Genomic DNA, 18,980 nt, shown 5'->3' on the forward strand with positions numbered 1-18,980 from the left:
CAAACAAATCTGCAGTCAGGGCTGGATCAGGGATTTTAATTATTATTTTTATAACCTGAAGGATCTGCAGTGTATTATCTAATAAGAGTCTCACGCCATCTCAGTCATTTAGTGGTTAACCGCGGAACCAGCGTAAGTTCATACATTGCGTATTTCTGCACGATTTTGACATAGATCTTCAGAAAAATTTCACTTTTTTCATTTGCAAAGGGTGAATTCTCCACAAAGGGTGAATTGCGGATTTTGTTGCTGAAAGTGGTGGTTGCTTTCAGATGAACGAGACCGTTGTAGAAGTTTCCGTCAAAAATTTTGCAGCAAATATGCAACGTGACCATATTGGAAGGCAAAGTTGCCAGGGTGCGGATTTTCGATGCTGTGCATTTTCAGCAGCATTTCTTTACCAAATAGCTAGGTAAGGTTATTTTTTTTTAATTGCATTTTTATTTATTGATTTTTTTACATGCATTCTTATTAAGTTTTCTTCTGCAGTGTTTTTTTTTGTCTTTTTTTTTGGTATTTAAATAAAAACTACAAACAAATAAATGGACAACAAATCCCAATTCCTCTGCAGAACTTTTTTTCAGGAATGGGTAGATGAGATTTGTTGGAGTCTTATCTACTTATCTGTTACTTTATTACTCTAAGGATTTTCTGCATGCAAATCTGCTCCGAATATGCAATGTGTGAGGATACCCTAAAGGTACCTTCACGCATAACGATATCGTTAACGATATCGTTGCAACATCACGCTTTTTGTGACGTAGCAACGATCCCGCTAAAGATCTCGTTATGTGTGACAGCGACCAACGATCAGGCCCCTGCTGGGAGATCGTTGGTCGCTGAGGAATGATCAGGACCTTTTTTTGGTTGCTGATCACCCGCTGTCATCGCTGGATCGGCGTGTGTGACGCCGATCCAGCAATGTGCTCACTTGTAACCAGGGTAAACATCGGGTTACTAAGTGCAGGGCCACGCTTAGTAACCCGATATTTACCCTGGTTACCATTGTAAAAGTAAAAAAAAAAACCACTACATACTCACATTCTGATGTCTGTCACGTCCCCCGCCGTCAGCTTCCCTGCACTGACTGTCACCGCTGTGCTCTGCTTTACGGCCGGCGCTGACACAGAAAGTGCAGGGAAGCTGACGGCGGGGGACGTGACAGACATCAGAATGTGAGTATGTAGTGTTTTTTTTTACTTTTACAATGGTAACCAGGGTAAACATCGGTTTACTAAGCACGGCCCTGCACTTAGCGACCACACAACGACTTACCAACGATCACGGCCAGGTCGTATCGCTGGTCGTGATCGTTGGTAAGTCGCTTAGTGTAACGGTACCTTTAAGCCTCATTCAGACATCCGTGTTGCACGTATTTCTTTCTTTATCCATACCTGAAAAACGCTGAGTTTTCTGTGCGGATTTTCCCCATAGACTTGCATTAGATGCAGAAAATCTGCACATGACTGTATCAATAAAGTTCTGTCAAAGCCAAATACCAGGAAGTATCAAAAACAAAGCAGCTTTATTTAAAATATGACATACCAAAAAGAGACAAAAACAGAAATGTCAAAAACAAGATAAAAACACACTGAAAAAAAAAACTAATTTATCTAACAGGTACAGAAATGTTTGTAACATCAAAAACCGGGAACTTAAAGAGGTGGTCTGAAGCCAAATTTTATTTTCATCCTAAATCTCTTATCTATTTAATGTCCTAATCTAATTTTTTTCTCATATACTTTAGTTAAAAATTCCCTGTCGTTCCCAAACTACTCTATTTAACTGCTTAATTTTTTTCTACTAATTCCTCTTTGATGACGCTTCATTTGAGAACCTTAGTGCATGCTGGGATACTCAAATGAGTTGTCATCAGGCAGCAGAGGCTGCTGTCACTGCCACAGCCTCTGCCCTCTTCCTGAAACGAAGCATCATCAGTGACCTCCATTTCAGGGGTAGTGATCGTCCCTGTTCTACTGAGCATGCGTCAGTTGTCAATTTCGATGGATGCTCAGTAGATTCTTGTCACTGTGCACCGTTCTTCTCACTGGACAGTGACAATGCACTCTCTCACTGGCTCTGATCAGAAAAGATGAGCCGAAAATATAGCGCACTGTCATTGTGCAGCGCCCCAGAGACCTGGTCGTTGCAGTATGGCCCCAAGGTGAGTAGCGGTACGTCCGATGGCCCGAGTTCTCCTGACCAGGTATCACCAGAACACATTACACTTCATACTCCTGCCACTCGGGGGAGCAAAAGGCTTTATTTATTGGGCCACTCCTTACACTGTTAAAACTAGGGGCTGGGGAGGAAGTTAGTCAGAAGCTGACTGGGTTGGAATCAGGCAACATCCCGTGGCAGGGGGTGTTGCGGGGAGAAGACACAGGGGGGTCCCTGTCAGGCGTGGGAACCTGGCAGGTGCCTAGCGACAGAACAGAACGTTACGGAACCGCGCCTGCACACCTTGCGGCGGTATCCTAAGAAGGAGACAAGAGGGAAGAATATTGTGGAACAGTGTAAATGAGATCAGCACAAAGGAGAGCCAGTAAGAGTCGTGCCGAGAGAGGAAGGCAACATCTTACTGAGGCGCGTAGTCGGTGGCCGGATCACCGTAGGAGTAACTGACTTCAGGCCTTACTTCAAATTCCGCTGGACAGTTGATTATAGGTTGGCTGTCTACCTTCTACACCTACGAAGACATATTGGGCAACATTGGGATAGGGGCGTCTCTAGGGTCCCGGAAGACCTCCAAGCCTTCCCGTCAAACAGGTGGCATCCTAGCCATAACATATCTGGGGGACGTTAGAAACTAGCAACATCTGGAACCAAAGAACGAGAGAGAGAGAGAAAGCTGTAGAGAACGAACGAAAGAGAACAGCAGTTGTGAGGACTATTCCGAATGCTCAGCAGGGTAGGACTACAACACACAGGCGCTATTGGTAGGCAACGATTTCCATCTGCGAGGGAAACTCTGGATGTGCCCATCGGACCGGCCGGTCTCTGATAGCCCGGTTGAACGTGCTCTGGACTGAGTGTACTGAAGCCTTCAGTAAAAGGTAAAGAGACTGCAACCCTGTGTCCTCGTTATTGCCTGCACCTCACACCATCATCATCCACCTTACTGGGAAGCCCTGGGGACACACTTCACCTGTGGGAAGGTATACATCATCCAGCTGCCATTCCATCACCCCAGCGGACCCCACAGCAGCGTCGGTCGCCCTGACCGAACACCACAGGTGGCGTCACGAACTACTGACAGACTGTACTCTATCACTATCATTGGACGCCCCTTAGCAGGGTCGCGGACCGGGTCTAGCCACCGTGACTGCCTCAGAACCGAACCAGAGAGGCCCGGTACCGAAACGTCGTGGCCCTGTGTCTGGGGGCGCTCCAACTGCACAGTGTAAAAAGGGAACGAGCAGCAAGCAGATACCAGCGCCGGGTAGTTGGAATGGTGGAACAGAAGAACAGTGAGGTATTCATTTTTTTGTTTTAATTTTACGTTTATTATGGTTTGAAGTCTGGAAAGATCCCAGGTTAAAATAAGGAACATTCAATGTGCGTCTAGTAACTTCAATCAAAATATAATTTCTCTTGTAAAATTTCAGTGCAAAACTCAGCAGATTCCGTCATCTCTAATTGGCATAGCTTTTATTCTACGCTGATATAGACGGGTCTACAGGATAAAGTTTCTCCTTGTGGAGAGTGCCAAGCTGGCATATTAAGGGGTCACGCAATGCTCTCCTGGAAAATTAAATATTCACATGGCTTTAGGGTCTCTGGTGCCAGTATCAATTCTATAAGTCAATATCGACCTTTTAGTGAGCCTTGTCATATACGGTAATTTAGGGTATAAAGCCAGACCACAATCTCCATTTATGGGTGACTGTTTCAGGGTTTTTGCCCCTTGTCAGTGCAAAGTAGGAGACTTCTTGGCTGGGTGAGAGGCCTCTAACAAGTTGTCTATAGTATGAGGCATATATATATATTTTTTTAAAAAAGGGTCCTATAAGTGTGAGTAGAGATGTAATATAATACCTTATCAATAACAATATAATCGATATTCCTCTACACAGTGGCATTAAATCTTGCAGCCTTTGGGTATAAAACGCATGGCCAAAAATATCGTGAATTTGGCCACATCCAGGTTTGGATGATTTCAGAAGGCATGTGTGCGGTTTCCAACGTGACCAAATTCACTTTGATTGTGTTGTGATGTAGTATCGGAATACTGCGATGGTTGGCCATGTGACTTGAGTTGCGAACTAATGCTGGCTATACTCATTCCGCTAGGTTCGCACAAATAGAGTGCTCTCTGCTAAGTACCGCATCCTAGTTCCCTTCGAACTCTACGAAAAACTAAGGTAACCCAGCCAGAGCCCAGATGGAGTCACTTTGGACATTGCATGGCGTCCGACAGCGGCTTATCTCTACACCGAGCAAAAGGATTGGACATTAGAATTCAACAGAATGAATCCTACGCTAACCCAACATTATCTGATGTGGAAGAGTTGTGTTGCACAAATACACATAAGCTGGTTATCTGATTCCGCCAAAGCCAATGGATTAAGCAGACTTTTGATCAGGGTGTGTTTCGGGGCCTTTTTTTTCATTCTCTTCACCCAGAAACAGTGGCACAATAACGTAAGAAAGGAAAGGGGCCCCCAATAAACCTTTCCCTAGGTCAGTGATCGATGGCCTCCCCTCACCGAAGTTTAGGGAAAGTTGTTCGTGCTTGTGGCTACCACCCCAGAAGAACTAGGAGCTTAGTCTCCACCAAAAAGAGGACAGCCGGTTTGCAGGGAGGAGTAGAACCTCATGGATACATACTTCCCCTTAGAACAATCTGGAGGGAACCCACCCTAAAAAGTTAAAAGGTTGACACATAGTCAAAATAAATTATGTAGTTTTTATAGTGTAATACTGACTGGTACCAACCTAGCCAAAGGGTCCAAAATAATGGGTCTGCTGAAAAGTAAGAATTTGAAGCGTGTGTAAGTTTACTGGGAAACTCAAGTGGGATCCATCACCCAATGAGTTCAACGTCACCACTCCTATGGCACTTGTGGACCTTGGGCTCTCAGACTACCCAGCTCATGGCATTGATCCATGAGATTGGGGTCACCAAACTGGGTGACCATGTAAACCTCCCGGTGAACACCCTGAACTTTTGCATTAGCTGGTGAGGACAAACCGATTGACACCAGCAGAGTCTACACTTGATCTCAGCCAAAAGTCCAAGAAGCGAAGCCAGCGGGTTCTGCAGACAGTGTGTATGTGCATACCCCTGCATTGGTAGATGGCATTTCTTTTCTGTTTTCACAGAATCTAAAGCACCTTCACTGAAACCCGCGAGGTTCACCGTATTCCCGTGCAAGGTCAATGAGGACGAGGACGATATTTCTACACAGCATTAATCCTCAGAGGCGAATTCCTGTGGTAAGAGAAACATACAATTAAGGGGAAGATTTTTTTTTTGCTGGAAGCCTCCCATGTTCATAACTAAGCCACTGTAAGAAAATTCCAGCTCTATGTTAATAAATGATAACCTGTAATAATATATGGTATATAATGACCACTTAGCCATTTTTGTTCTCGTAAGTTTCTGGATGGTCTGCAAACAAATAAATAAATGAATTAAAAAAAAAAAAATAATAATAAAAAGTATACTGTATAAATAGAGCACTTTTGCATGAATAAATGGGATCATTGTGATATAAATTGTATGTAAATCCATTATTGAGTGACTCGTAAATGTGACCGTAAATTATCGGAGTCAATACTGAACTTTTGTATTTTTGAAAGGGTGAAGTCAATTAAAAGGAAAGATGCCAAGTAAATAGATTTAGCGCAGACATAAATCCTTATAATGATAGCTTATTTCCTATAGGTCCACATGAATATTTACCACTGTGTTTGAGCCAATACTTTTATCAATATTATTTTCCATATGATTTTGCCAATGTGGGCACTTCTTGATATATCTGAGTCATGTAGAGATCTCTGGAGCACATTTCTGGCTATATTGCATTTTAATAAGGGGTGTTTTTTTTAGGTATTAATTGTATCGATGAATATACTATGTATTTAGGGGTCAAAGGATGGACAAGTTGCTAAAAAGGTTGCTCCCTTTCCACTAGTAGTTAAAAAATAAACTGAGTTTTACTCACTCTCCTCAGTATTGAGTCTCCACCACTACTCACGCTGGCTGGTATTGTTTGCAGAGCTGACAGCGCTGCAACCAACCAGTGAGCTAAGCGGTTCTGTCAGTTTAGATCATGCTATCCGTTATCTTGGTCTCCTGTTATGAAAGGCAATTCAGTACTACAATGGACATAGCGGTCAGAGCACATACAGTGATCTGACAATAACCCGAAATCATAGAACGAGCTCTGAGACGTGGGAACTCTGCAGACCGCAATCCCTAATCCTCTCCAAACAACACTAGAGGCAGCCGTGGATTGCGCCTAACTCTGCCTATGCAACTCGGCACAGCCTGAGAAACTAACTAGCCTGAAGATAGAAAATAAGCCTACCTTGCCTCAGAGAAATACCCTAAAGGAAAAGGCAGCCCCCCACATATAATGACTGTGAGTTAAGATGAAAAGACAAACGTAGAGATGAAATAGATTCAGCAAAGTGAGGCCCGACTTTCTTAACAGATCGAGGATAGAAAAGGTAACTTTGCGGTCTACACAAAACCCTAAAGAAAACCACGCAAAGGGGGCAAAAAGACCCTCCGTACCGAACTAATGGCACGGAGGTACACCCTTTGCGTCCCAGAGCTTCCAGCAACAAATTAGACAAGCTGGACAGAAAAAATAGCAAACAAATAGCAAAGAAGAACTTAGCTATGCAGAGCAGCAGGCCACAGGAACGATCCAGGGAAAAGCAAGTCCAACACTGGAACATTGACAGGAAGCCAGGATCAAAGCATTAGGTGGAGTTAAGTAGAGAAGCACCTAACGACCTCACCAGATCACCTGAGGGAGGAAACTCAGAAGCCGCAGTACCACTTCCCTCCACCAACAGAAGCTCACAGAGAGAATCAGCTGAAGTACCACTTGTGACCACAGGAGGGAGCTCTGCCACAGAATTCACAACAGTACCCCCCCCTTGAGGAGGGGTCACTGAACCCTCACCAGAGCCCCCAGGCCGACCAGGATGAGCCACATGAAAGGCACGAACAAGATCGGGAGCATGGACATCAGAGGCAAAAACCCAGGAATTATCTTCCTGAGCATAACCCTTCCATTTAACCAGATACTGGAGTTTCCGTCTAGAAACACAAGAATCCAAAATCTTCTCCACAATATACTCCAATTCCCCCTCCACCAAAACCGGGGCAGGAGGATCAACAGATGGAACCATAGGTGCCACGTATCTCCGCAACAATGACCTATGGAATACGTTATGTATGGAAAAAGAATCTGGAAGGGTCAGACGAAAAGACACAGGATTAAGAACCTCATAAATCCTATACGGACCAATGAAACGAGGTTTAAACTTAGGAGAGGAAACCTTCATAGGAATATGACGAGAAGATAACCAAACCAGATCCCCAACACGAAGTTGGGGACCCACACGGCGTCTGCGATTAGCGAAACGTTGAGCCTTCCCCTGGGACAAGGTCAAATTGTCCACTACATGAGTCCAAATCTGCTGCAACCTGTCCACCACAGTATCCACACCAGGACAGTCCGAAGACTCAACCTGTCCTGAAGAGAAACGAGGATGGAACCCAGAATTGCAGAAAAATGGCGAAACCAAGGTAGCCGAGCTGGCACGATTATTAAGGGTGAACTCAGCCAAAGGCAAAAAGGACACCCAGTCATCCTGATCGGCAGAAACAAAGCATCTCAGATATGTTTCCAAGGTCTGATTGGTTCGTTCGGTCTGGCCATTAGTCTGAGGATGGAAAGCCGAGGAAAAAGACAAGTCAATGCCCATCCTACCACAAAAGGCTCGCCAAAACCTTGAAACAAACTGGGAACCTCTGTCAGAAACGATATTCTCTGGAATGCCATGTAAACGAACCACATGCTGGAAGAACAATGGCACCAAATCAGAGGAGGAAGGCAATTTAGACAAGGGTACCAGATGGACCATCTTAGAGAAGCGATCACAGACCACCCAAATGACTGACATCTTTTGAGAAACGGGAAGATCAGAAATAAAATCCATAGAGATATGTGTCCAAGGCCTCTTCGGGATCGGCAAGGGCAAAAGCAACCCACTGGCACGAGAACAGCAGGGCTTAGCCCGAGCACAAATCCCACAGGACTGGCTTAGCCCGAGCACAAATCCCACCGGACTGTACAAAAACACGCACATCCCGCGACAGAGACGGCCACCAAAAGGATCTAGCCACCAACTCTCTGGTACCAAAGATTCCAGGATGACCAGCCAACACCGAACAATGAACCACAGAGATAACTTTATTGGTCCACCTATCAGGGACAAACAGTCTCTCCGCTGGACAACGATCAGGTTTATTAGCCTGAAATTTTTGCAGCACCCGCCGCAAATCAGGGGAGATGGCAGACACAATTACTCCTTCCTTGAGGATACCCGCCGGCTCAGACAAACCCGGAGAGTCGGGCACAAAACTCCTAGACAGAGCATCCGCCTTCACATTTTTAGAGCCCGGAAGGTACGAAATCACAAAGTCAAAACGGGCAAAAAACAGCGACCAACGAGCCTGTCTAGGATTCAACCGCTTAGCAGACTCAAGATAAGTCAAGTTCTTATGATCAGTCAATACCACCACGCGATGCTTAGCTCCTTCAAGCCAATGACGCCACTCCTCGAATGCCCACTTCATGGCCAGCAACTCTCGGTTGCCCACATCATAATTTCGCTCAGCAGGCGAAAACTTCCTGGAAAAGAAGGCGCACGGTTTCATCACTGAGCAATCAGAACCTCTCTGCGACAAAACAGCCCCTGCTCCAATCTCAGAAGCATCAACCTCGACCTGGAACGGAAGAGAAACATCTGGTTGACACAACACAGGGGCAGAAGAAAAACGACGCTTCAAGTCTTGAAAAGTTTCCACAGCAGCAGAAGACCAATTGACCAAATCAGCACCCTTCTTGGTCAAATCGGTCAATGGTTTGGCAATACTAGAAAAATTGCAGATGAAGCGACGATAAAAATTAGCAAAGCCCAGGAACTTTTGCAGACTTTTCAGAGATGTCGGCTGAGTCCAATCATGGATGGCTTGGACCTTAACAGGATCCATCTCGATAGTAGAAGGGGAAAAGATGAACCCCAAAAATGAAACCTTCTGCACACCAAAGAGACACTTTGATCCCTTCACAAACAAAGAATTAGCACGCAGGACCTGAAAAACTGTTCTGACCTGCTTCACATGAGACTCCCAATCATCCGAGAAGATCAAAATGTCATCCAAGTACACAATCAGGAATTTATCCAGGTACTCTCGGAAGATGTCATGCATAAAAGACTGAAACACTGATGGAGCATTGGCAAGTCCGAATGGCAACACTAGATACTCAAAATGACCCTCGGGCGTATTAAATGCAGTTTTCCATTCATCTCCTCGCCTGATTCGCACCAGATTATACGCACCACGAAGATCTATCTTGGTGAACCAACTAGCCCCCTTAATCCGAGCAAACAAATCAGATAACAATGGCAAGGGGTACTGAAATTTAACTGTGATCTTATTTAGAAGGCGGTAATCTATACAAGGTCTCAGCGAACCATCCTTCTTGGCTACAAAAAACAACCCTGCTCCTAATGGTGACGATGACGGGCGACTATGCCCCTTCTCCAGGGATTCCTTCACATAACTGCGCATAGCGGCGTGCCCAGGCACGGATAAATTAAACAGTCGACCTTTAGGGAATTTACTACCAGGAATCAAATTGATAGCACAATCACAATCCCTATGCGGAGGTAGGGCATCGGACTTGGGCTCATCAAATACATCCCGGTAATCAGACAAGAACTCTGGAACCTCAGAAGGGGTGGATGACGAAATTGACAGAAATGGAACATCACCATGTACCCCCTGACAACCCCAGCTGGACACCGACATGGATTTCCAATCTAATACTGGATTATGGGCTTGTAGCCATGGCAACCCCAACACGACCACATCATGCAGATTATGCAACACCAGAAAGCGAATAACCTCCTGATGTGCAGGAGCCATGCACATGGTCAGCTGGGTCCAGTATTGAGGCTTATTCTTGGCCAAAGGCGTGGCATCAATTCCTCTCAATGGAATAGGACACTGCAAGGGCTCTAAGAGAAACCCACAACGCTTAGCATACTCCAAGTCCATCAAATTCAGGGCAGCGCCTGAATCCACAAATGCCATGACAGAATACGATGACAAAGAGCAGATCAAGGTAACGGACAGAAGAAATTTTGACTGTACCGTACCAATGGTGGCAGACCTAGCGAACCGCTTAGTGCGCTTAGGACAATCAGAGATAGCATGAGTGGAATCACCACAGTAGAAACACAGCCCATTCAGACGTCTGTGTTCTTGCCGTTTAACTCTGGTCAAAGTCCTATCGCACTGCATAGGCTCAGGTTTAAGCTCAGGTAATACCGCCAAATGGTGCACAGATTTACGCTCATGCAAGCGTCGACCGATCTGAATGGCCAAAGACATAGACTCATTCAAACCAGCAGGCATAGGAAATCCCACCATGACATCCTTAAGGGCTTCAGAGAGACCCTTTCTGAACATAGCTGCCAGCGCAGATTCATTCCATTGAGTGAGCACGGACCACTTTCTAAATTTCTGACAATATACCTCTATCTCAGCCTGACCCTGACAAAGAACCAGCAAATTTTTCTCTGCCTGATCCACTGAATTAGGTTCATCGTACAGCAATCCGAGCGCCAGGAAAAACGCATCGATGTTACTCAATGCAGGATCTCCTGGCGCAAGAGAAAATGCCCAGTCCTGAGGGTCGCCGCTCAAAAAAGAAATAACAATCAAAACCTGTTGAACTGGATCACCAGAGGAGCGAGGTTTCAAGGCCAGAAATAATTTACAATTATTTTTGAAACTCAGAAACTTAGTTCTATCTCCAAAAAACAAATCAGGAATAGGAATTCTTGGTTCCAACATAGCTTTCTGATCAATAGTGTCTTGAATCTTTTGTACTCTTGCCGAGAGCTGATCCACACATGAAGACAGACTTCTAATGTCCATCGCTACACCTCTGTACTGAACCACCCAAATGTCTAGGGGAAAAAAAAGGCAAAACACAGTGCAAAGAAAAAAAAATGGTCTCAGAACTTCTTTTTTCCCTCTATTGAGAATCATTAGTACTTTTGGCTTCCTGTACTGTTATGAAAGGCAATTCAGTACTACAATGGACATAGCGGTCAGAGCACATACAGTGATCTGACAATAACCCGAAATCATAGAACGAGCTCTGAGACGTGGGAACTCTGCAGACCGCAATCCCTAATCCTCTCCAAACAACACTAGAGGCAGCCGTGGATTGCGCCTAACTCTGCCTATGCAACTCGGCACAGCCTGAGAAACTAACTAGCCTGAAGATAGAAAATAAGCCTACCTTGCCTCAGAGAAATACCCCAAAGGAAAAGGCAGCCCCCCACATATAATGACTGTGAGTTAAGATGAAAAGACAAACGTAGAGATGAAATAGATTCAGCAAAGTGAGGCCCGACTTTCTTAACAGATCGAGGATAGAAAAGGTAACTTTGCGGTCTACACAAAACCCTAAAGAAAACCACGCAAAGGGGGCAAAAAGACCCTCCGTACCGAACTAACGGCACGGAGGTACACCCTTTGCGTCCCAGAGCTTCCAGCAACAAATTAGACAAGCTGGACAGAAAAAATAGCAAACAAATAGCAAAGAAGAACTTAGCTATGCAGAGCAGCAGGCCACAGGAACGATCCAGGGAAAAGCAAGTCCAACACTGGAACATTGACAGGAAGCCAGGATCAAAGCATTAGGTGGAGTTAAGTAGAGAAGCACCTAACGACCTCACCAGATCACCTGAGGGAGGAAACTCAGAAGCCGCAGTACCACTTCCCTCCACCAACAGAAGCTCACAGAGAGAATGAGCCGAAGTACCACTTGTGACCACAGGAGGGAGCTCCGCCACAGAATTCACAACAGTCTCCTCTCACTTCAGGGACACCCACATTATATGGCTCTGCTCGCTGGTCAGACCATAAGTCTTCCCGTACTGTGCGCTGGGCCCTATCTGCCTCCCTTACAAGAAATTCTTTCTGTCCCTTCACTTTAGCCCCATCCCACTCTGGGCTAGTCCCAACCATTAACCCGAACTGTCCCAATTAACTCCCTCCTGCTGGGCAGACTACAACTCTATTACTAATGACATATATCACTGGACACTTCACACATTCAAATGTATCATAACAATCCACGTGTCTTCAAGGGGGAACGTGGGCAACACTTCCATCTTCTTTCAAACACGTGAATGTTCAGGTAAATGGCCAAGTATATGGGAAAGTTGGGAGCTAAAGTTGTCAGCTGAATGAGTGTTGTAAGGTGTATGGGTAACTGTGTTTTTGATAGCTAAGAACTGAGATAGTAAATATCTGTACACCGTGGTGTCCGATGGGCCCCAGTGCAAAATTTGGACCAGGGCTCCTTCCTGCATTTTGGGCCCTTGCAGTGTTCTAGATCCCATAAAGATACACATATTTATCACCCCCATGTATTAATGTCCTCTGTCCTGTCTCCTTCCGGTAATAATTTCCACCATCCTGGGTGTTGTGAATTCTGTTGTCGAACTCCCTCCTGTGGTCGTGAATGGTACTTCGGTGAGTTCTGTCCATGGACTCCCTCTGGTGGCTGTGAGTGGAGCTGCTGCTTCTGAGGTTCCTTACACAGGTGACGTGGTTTATCCTTTGGTTGCTGCTCTATTTAACTCCACTTAGATCGTTACTCCATGCCAGCTGTCAATGTTTCTGCATTGGTTCAGTTCGCTCTTGGATCTTTCTGGTGACCTGTCTACTCCAGCAGAAGCTAAGTTCCTGATAGTATCTAATTCGTTCATTGTTTTCTTGTCCAGCTGGATATCATGATTTTGTCTTGCTAGCTGGAAGCTCTGGGATGCAGAGTGGCATCTCCGCACCGTTAGTCGGTCTTTTTGCACACTCTGCGTGGGTTTTTGAAGTTTTTTGTGCTGATCGCAAAGCTACCTTTCCTATCCTCTGTCTATTTAGTAAGTCTGGCCTCCCTTTGCTGAAACCTGTTTCATTTCTGCGTTTGTGACTTTCATCTTTACTCACAGTCAATATATGTGGGGGGCTTCCTTTTCCTTTGGGGAATTTCTCTGAGGCAAGGTAGGCTTTATTTTCTATCTCTAGGGCTAGCTAGCTCTCAGGCTGTGACGAGGCGCCTAGGTAGAGTCAGGAGCGCTCCACGGCCATTTCTAGTGTGTGTGATAGGATTAGGGGTTGCGGTCAGCAGAGCTCCCACATCCCAGAGCTTGTCCTGTGTGAGTTTTAACTATCAGGTCATTCCGGGTGCTCCTAACCACCAGGTCATAACACCTGGGCCCTTTCAGTAATAATGCTCCTCATCCTGAGCATTATGCTATAAGAATGAACCTCCATCCTGGGCCCCTTCTTGGTATAATGTTCCTCACCAGGTAAAAATTCCCCCTTCCTGAGCCCCTTCTTATAATAATGTCCTCGATCATGGGCAACTTCGTGATTTTGGCCCATCCTGGGCCCTTTCAGTAATAATGCTCCCCATCCTGATCACCATGTTATAAGAATGAACCTTCATCCTGGGCCCCTTCCTGGTATAATGTTCCTCATCATGTAAAAATGCCCTTCTTCATGAGCCCCTTATAATAATGTCCTTGATCCTGAGCAACTTCCAGAGATTTTGTCCCGTCCGGGGCTCTTTTAGTAATAATATCTCCTGTCCTGGGTCTTTCCAGCAATAATGCCCCCCCTCCTATAATAATGTCCCCCATCCTGGGCCCTTCCTTGTATAATGTCCCCCATCCTGGACCCCTTCCGCTCTTCTCCAGCACCTTTTTAAAAGAAACGATTATTCTTACCTTCCCCCTCTCCAACGATGTGCAACGTCCTCCTCTCTTTCAGCTTGATGTGCTTCGTAGGATGCCCATCCAGATGAAGTTGGCACTGGGGTCAGCGTGCCCAGCTCTGGCACGGCCCAGTCACAGTCGCACCCTCTGTGATTGCGATTATTACGTCCCTATATGGACACTAGTTACCCCTTTATCTGCCAATGTCAATTTCTGATAGTGGCCTTTAAGGTGTGCAGTGCTGCAGTATATTCAAGAGATCCGTAAAATATTTATTCTATATGATACATGCCTTAAAGAAAAAAAACACTGGGAACCCATAAATTGCCATATTTGGTCAATGCACCTCCTCCAAAAAATGCAATAAACAGATATCAAAACATTGTATGTACCCCAAAATGATATTAATAAAAATGACAGGTCTCATTGCAAAGAACCAAACCTCACACAGATCCATTGACAGAAAAACAAGTCATATGTCCTAGAAAATCGGGATAGACATTGATCTTTTTATAACTAAATTCTGAATTTTTCTTCCACCATTAAAATAAAAAAAAGAAAAGACAAATTTAGATTTTGTAACCTGAATAATCATGTGACAGTTGGTGCTTTTAAGATTTTATGGAGAAGGAAGGAGGAGCTAGAGGCAGACACAGACATTCTAGGGAGGAGCTAGAGGCAGACACAGACATTCTAGGGAGGAGCTAGAGGCAGACACAGACATTCTAGGGAGGAGCTAGAGGCAGACACAGACATTCTAGGGAGGAGCTAGAGGCAGACACAGACATTCTAGGGAGGAACTAGAGGCAGACACAGACATTCTAGGGAGGAGCTAGAGGCAGACACAGACATTCTAGGGAGGAACTAGAGGCAGGCACAGAGATTCTAGGGAGGAGCTAGAGGCAGTCACAGATGTTCTAGGGAGGAGCTAGAGGCAGACACAGACATTCTAGGGAGCAGCTAGAGGCAGACACAGACATTCTAGGGAGGAGCTAGAGGCAGACACAGACATTCTAGGGAGGAGCTAGAGGCAGACACAGACATTATAGGGAGGAGCTACAGGCAGACACAGACATTCTAGGGAGGAGCTAGAGGCCGACACAGACATTATAGGGAGGAGCTAGAGGCCAACACAGACATTCTAGGGAGGAGCTAGAGGCAGACACAGGCATTCTAGGGAGGAGCTAGAGGCAGACACAGACATTCTAGGGAGGAGCTAGAGGCAGACAGACATTCTAGGGAGGAGCTAGAGGCAGACAGACATTCTAGGGAGGAGCTAGAGGCAGACAGACATTCTAGGGAGGAGCTAGAGGCAGACACAGACATTCTAGGGAGGATATAGAGGCAGACAGACATTCTAGGGAGGAGCTAGAGGCAGACAGACATTCTAGGGAGGAGCTAGAGGCAGACACAGACATTCTAGGGAGGTGCTAGAGGCAGACACAGACATTCTAGGGAGGTGCTCGAGGCAGACACAGACGTTCCAGGGAGGAGCTAGAGGCAGACACAAACATTCTAGGGAGGTGCTAGAGGCAGAAACAGACATTCCAGAGAGGAGCTAGAGGCAGACACATAGACATTCTAGGGAGGAGCTAGAGGCAGATATAGACATTCTAGGGAGCAGCTAGAGGCAGACACAGACATTCTAGGGAGGAGCTAGAGGCAGACACAGACATTGTAGGGATGAGCTAGAGGCAGACACAGACATTCTAGGGAGGTGCTAGAGGCAGACACAAACATTCTAGGGAGGTGCTAGAGGCAGACACAGATGTTCCAGGGAGGAGCTAGAGGCAGACACAGACATTCTAGGGAGGAGCTAGAGGCAGACACAGACGTTCCAGGGAGGAGCTAGAGGCAGACACAGACATTCTAGGGAGGAGCTAGAGGCAGACACAGACATTCTAGGGAGGAACTAGAGGCAGACACAGACATTCTAGGGTGGAGCTAGAGGCAGACACAGACATTCTAGGGAGGAGCTAGAGGCAGACACAGACATTCTAGGGAGGAGCTAGAGGCAGATACAGACATTCTAGGGAGGAGCTAGAGGCAGACACACACATTCTAGGGAGGAGATAGAGGCAGACACAGACATTCTAGGGAGGAGCTAGAGGCAGATACAGACATTCTAGGAAGGAGCTAGAGGCAGATATAGACATTCTAGGGAGGAGCTAGAGGCAGACACAGACATTCTAGGGAGGAGCTAGAGGCAGACACAGACATTCTAGGGAGGAGCTAGAGGCAGACACAGACATTCTAGGGATGAGCTAGAGGCAGACACAGACATTCTAGGGAGGACCTAGAGGCAGACACAGACATTCTAGGGTGGAGCTAGAGGCATACACAGACATTCTAGGGAGAAGCTTGAGGCAGACACAGACATTCTAGGGAGGAGCTAGAGGCAGATACAGACATTCTAGGGAGGAGCTAGAGGCAGACACATACATTCTAGGGAGGAGCTAGAGGCAGATACAGACATTCTAGGGAGGAGCTAGAGGCAGACACAGACATTCTAGGGAGGAGCTAGAGGCAGACACAGACATTCTAGGGAGGAGCTGGAGGCAGACACAGACATTCCAGGGAGGAGCTAGAGGCAGACACAGACATTCTAGGGAGGAGCTAGAGGCAGACACAGACATTCTAGGGAGGAGCTAGAGGCAGACAGACATTCTAGGGAGGAGCTAGAGGAAGATACAGACATTTTAGGGAGGAGCCAGAGGCAGACACAGACATTCTAGGGAGGAGCTAGAGGCAGACACAGACATTGTAGGGATGAGCTAGAGGCACACATAGACTTTCTAGGGAGGAGCAAGAGGCAGAAAAAGACATTCTAGGGAGGAGCTAGAGGCAGACACAGACATTCTAGGGTGGAGCTAGAGGCAGACACAGACATTCTATGGAGGAGCTAGAGGCAGACACAGACATTCTAGGGAGGAGCTAGAGGCAGATACAGACATTCTAGGGAGGAGCTAGAGGCAGACACAGACATTCTAGGGAGGAGCTAGAGGCAGACACAGACATTCTAGGGAGGAGCTAGAGGCAGATATAGACATTCTAGGGAGGAGCTAGAGGCAGACACAGACATTCTAGGGAGGAGCTAGAGGCAGACACAGACATTCTAGCGAGGAGCTAGAGGCAGACACAGACATTCTAGGGATGAGCTAGAGGCAGACACAGACATTCTAGGGATGAGCTAGAGGCACACATAGACTTTCTAGGGAGGAGCAAGAGGCAGAAACAGACATTCTAGGGAGGAGCTAGAGGCAGACACAGACATTCTAGGGTGGAGCTAGAGGCAGACACAGATATTCTAGGGAGGAGCTTGAGGCAGACACAGACATTCTAGGGAGGAGCTAGAGTCAGATGCAGACATTCTAGGGAGGAGCTAAGGGCAGACACAGACATTCTAGGAAGGAGCTAGAGGCAGATACAGACATTCTAGGGAGGAGCTAGAGGCAGACACAGACATTCTAGGGAGGAGCTAGAGGCAGACACAGACATTCCAGGGAGGAGCTAGAGGCAGACACAGACATTCTAGGGAGGAGCTAGAGGCAGACACAGACATTCTAGGGAGGAGCTAGAGGCAGACACAGACATTCTAGGGATGAGCTAGAGGCAGACACAGACATTCTAGGGAGGAGCTAGAGGCAGACACAGACATTCTAGGGTGGAGCTAGAGGCAGACACATACATTCTAGGGAGAAGCTTGAGGCAGACACAGACATTCTAAAGAGGAGCTAGAGGCAGATACAGACATTCTAGGGAGGAGCTAGAGGCAGACACAGACATTCTAGGGAGGAGCTAGAGGCAGATACAGACATTCTAGGGAGGAGCTAGAGGCAGACGTTGACATTCTAGGGAGGAGCTAGAGGCAGACACAGACATTCTAGGGAGGAGCTAGAGGCAGACACAGACATTCCAGGGAGGAGCTAGAGGCAGATTTAGACATTCTAGGGAGGAGCTAAAAGCAGACACAGACATTCTAGGGAGGAGCTAGAGGCAGACAGACATTCTAGGGAGGAGCTAGAGGAAGATACAGACATTTTAGGGAGGAGCTAGAGGCAGACACAGACATTCTAGGGAGGAGCTAGAGGCAGACACAGACATTGTAGGGATGAGCTAGAGGCACACATAGACTTTCTAGGGAGGAGCAAGAGGCAGAAAAAGACATTCTAGGGAGGAGCTAGAGGCAGACACAGACATTCTAGGGTGGAGCTAGAGGCAGACACAGACATTCTAGGGAGGAGCTAGAGGCAGACACAGACATTCTAGGGAGGAGCTAGAGGCAGACACAGACATTCTAGGGAGGAGCTAGAGGCAGACACAGACATTCTAGGGATGAGCTAGAGGCAGACACAGACATTCTAGGGAGGAGCTAGAGGCAGACACAGACATTCTAGGGTGGAGCTAGAGGCAGACACATACATTCTAGGGAGAAGATTGAGGCAGACACAGACATTCTAGGGAGGAGCTAGAGGCAGATACAGACATTCTAGGGAGGAGCTAGAGGCAGACACAGACATTCTAGGGAGGAGCTAGAGGCAGATACAGACATTCTAGGGAGGAGCTAGAGGCAGACACAGACATTCTAGGGAGGAGCTAGAGGCAGACACAGACATTCTAGGGAGGAGCTAGAGGCAGACACAGACATTCCAGGGAGGAGCTAGAGGCAGATTTAGACATTCTAGGGAGGAGCTAGAGGCAGACATAGACATTCTAGGGAGGAGCTAGAGGCAGACAGACATTCTAGGGAGGAGCTAGAGGAAGATACAGACATTTTAGGGAGGAGCTAGAGGCAGACACATACATTCTAGGGAGGAGCTAGAGGCAGACACAGACATTGTAGGGATGAGCTAGAGGCACACATAGACTTTCTAGGGAGGAGCAAGAGGCAGAAAAAGACATTCTAGGGAGGAGCTAGAGGCAGACACAGA

The 18,980-nt window shown here is 46.6% G+C and overlaps 1 long non-coding RNA gene across 1 annotated transcript in view; it reads left to right on the forward strand.

The window, feature by feature from the left end:
- The first annotated feature begins 126 nt into the window (after positions 1 to 126).
- LOC138673922 (uncharacterized) overlaps positions 127 to 18,980 on the forward strand; it is an 86,949-nt gene continuing 68,095 nt past the window's right edge. Inside the window, exons 1-2 of the long non-coding RNA XR_011320371.1 lie at positions 127 to 412; positions 5,326 to 5,439. This is a non-coding gene — a long non-coding RNA (uncharacterized lncRNA). The remainder of the gene's footprint in view (positions 413 to 5,325; positions 5,440 to 18,980) is intronic.

Source organism: Ranitomeya imitator, chromosome 4 (assembly GCF_032444005.1).
Source record: "Ranitomeya imitator isolate aRanImi1 chromosome 4, aRanImi1.pri, whole genome shotgun sequence".
Taxonomy (NCBI): Eukaryota; Metazoa; Chordata; class Amphibia; order Anura; family Dendrobatidae; genus Ranitomeya; species Ranitomeya imitator.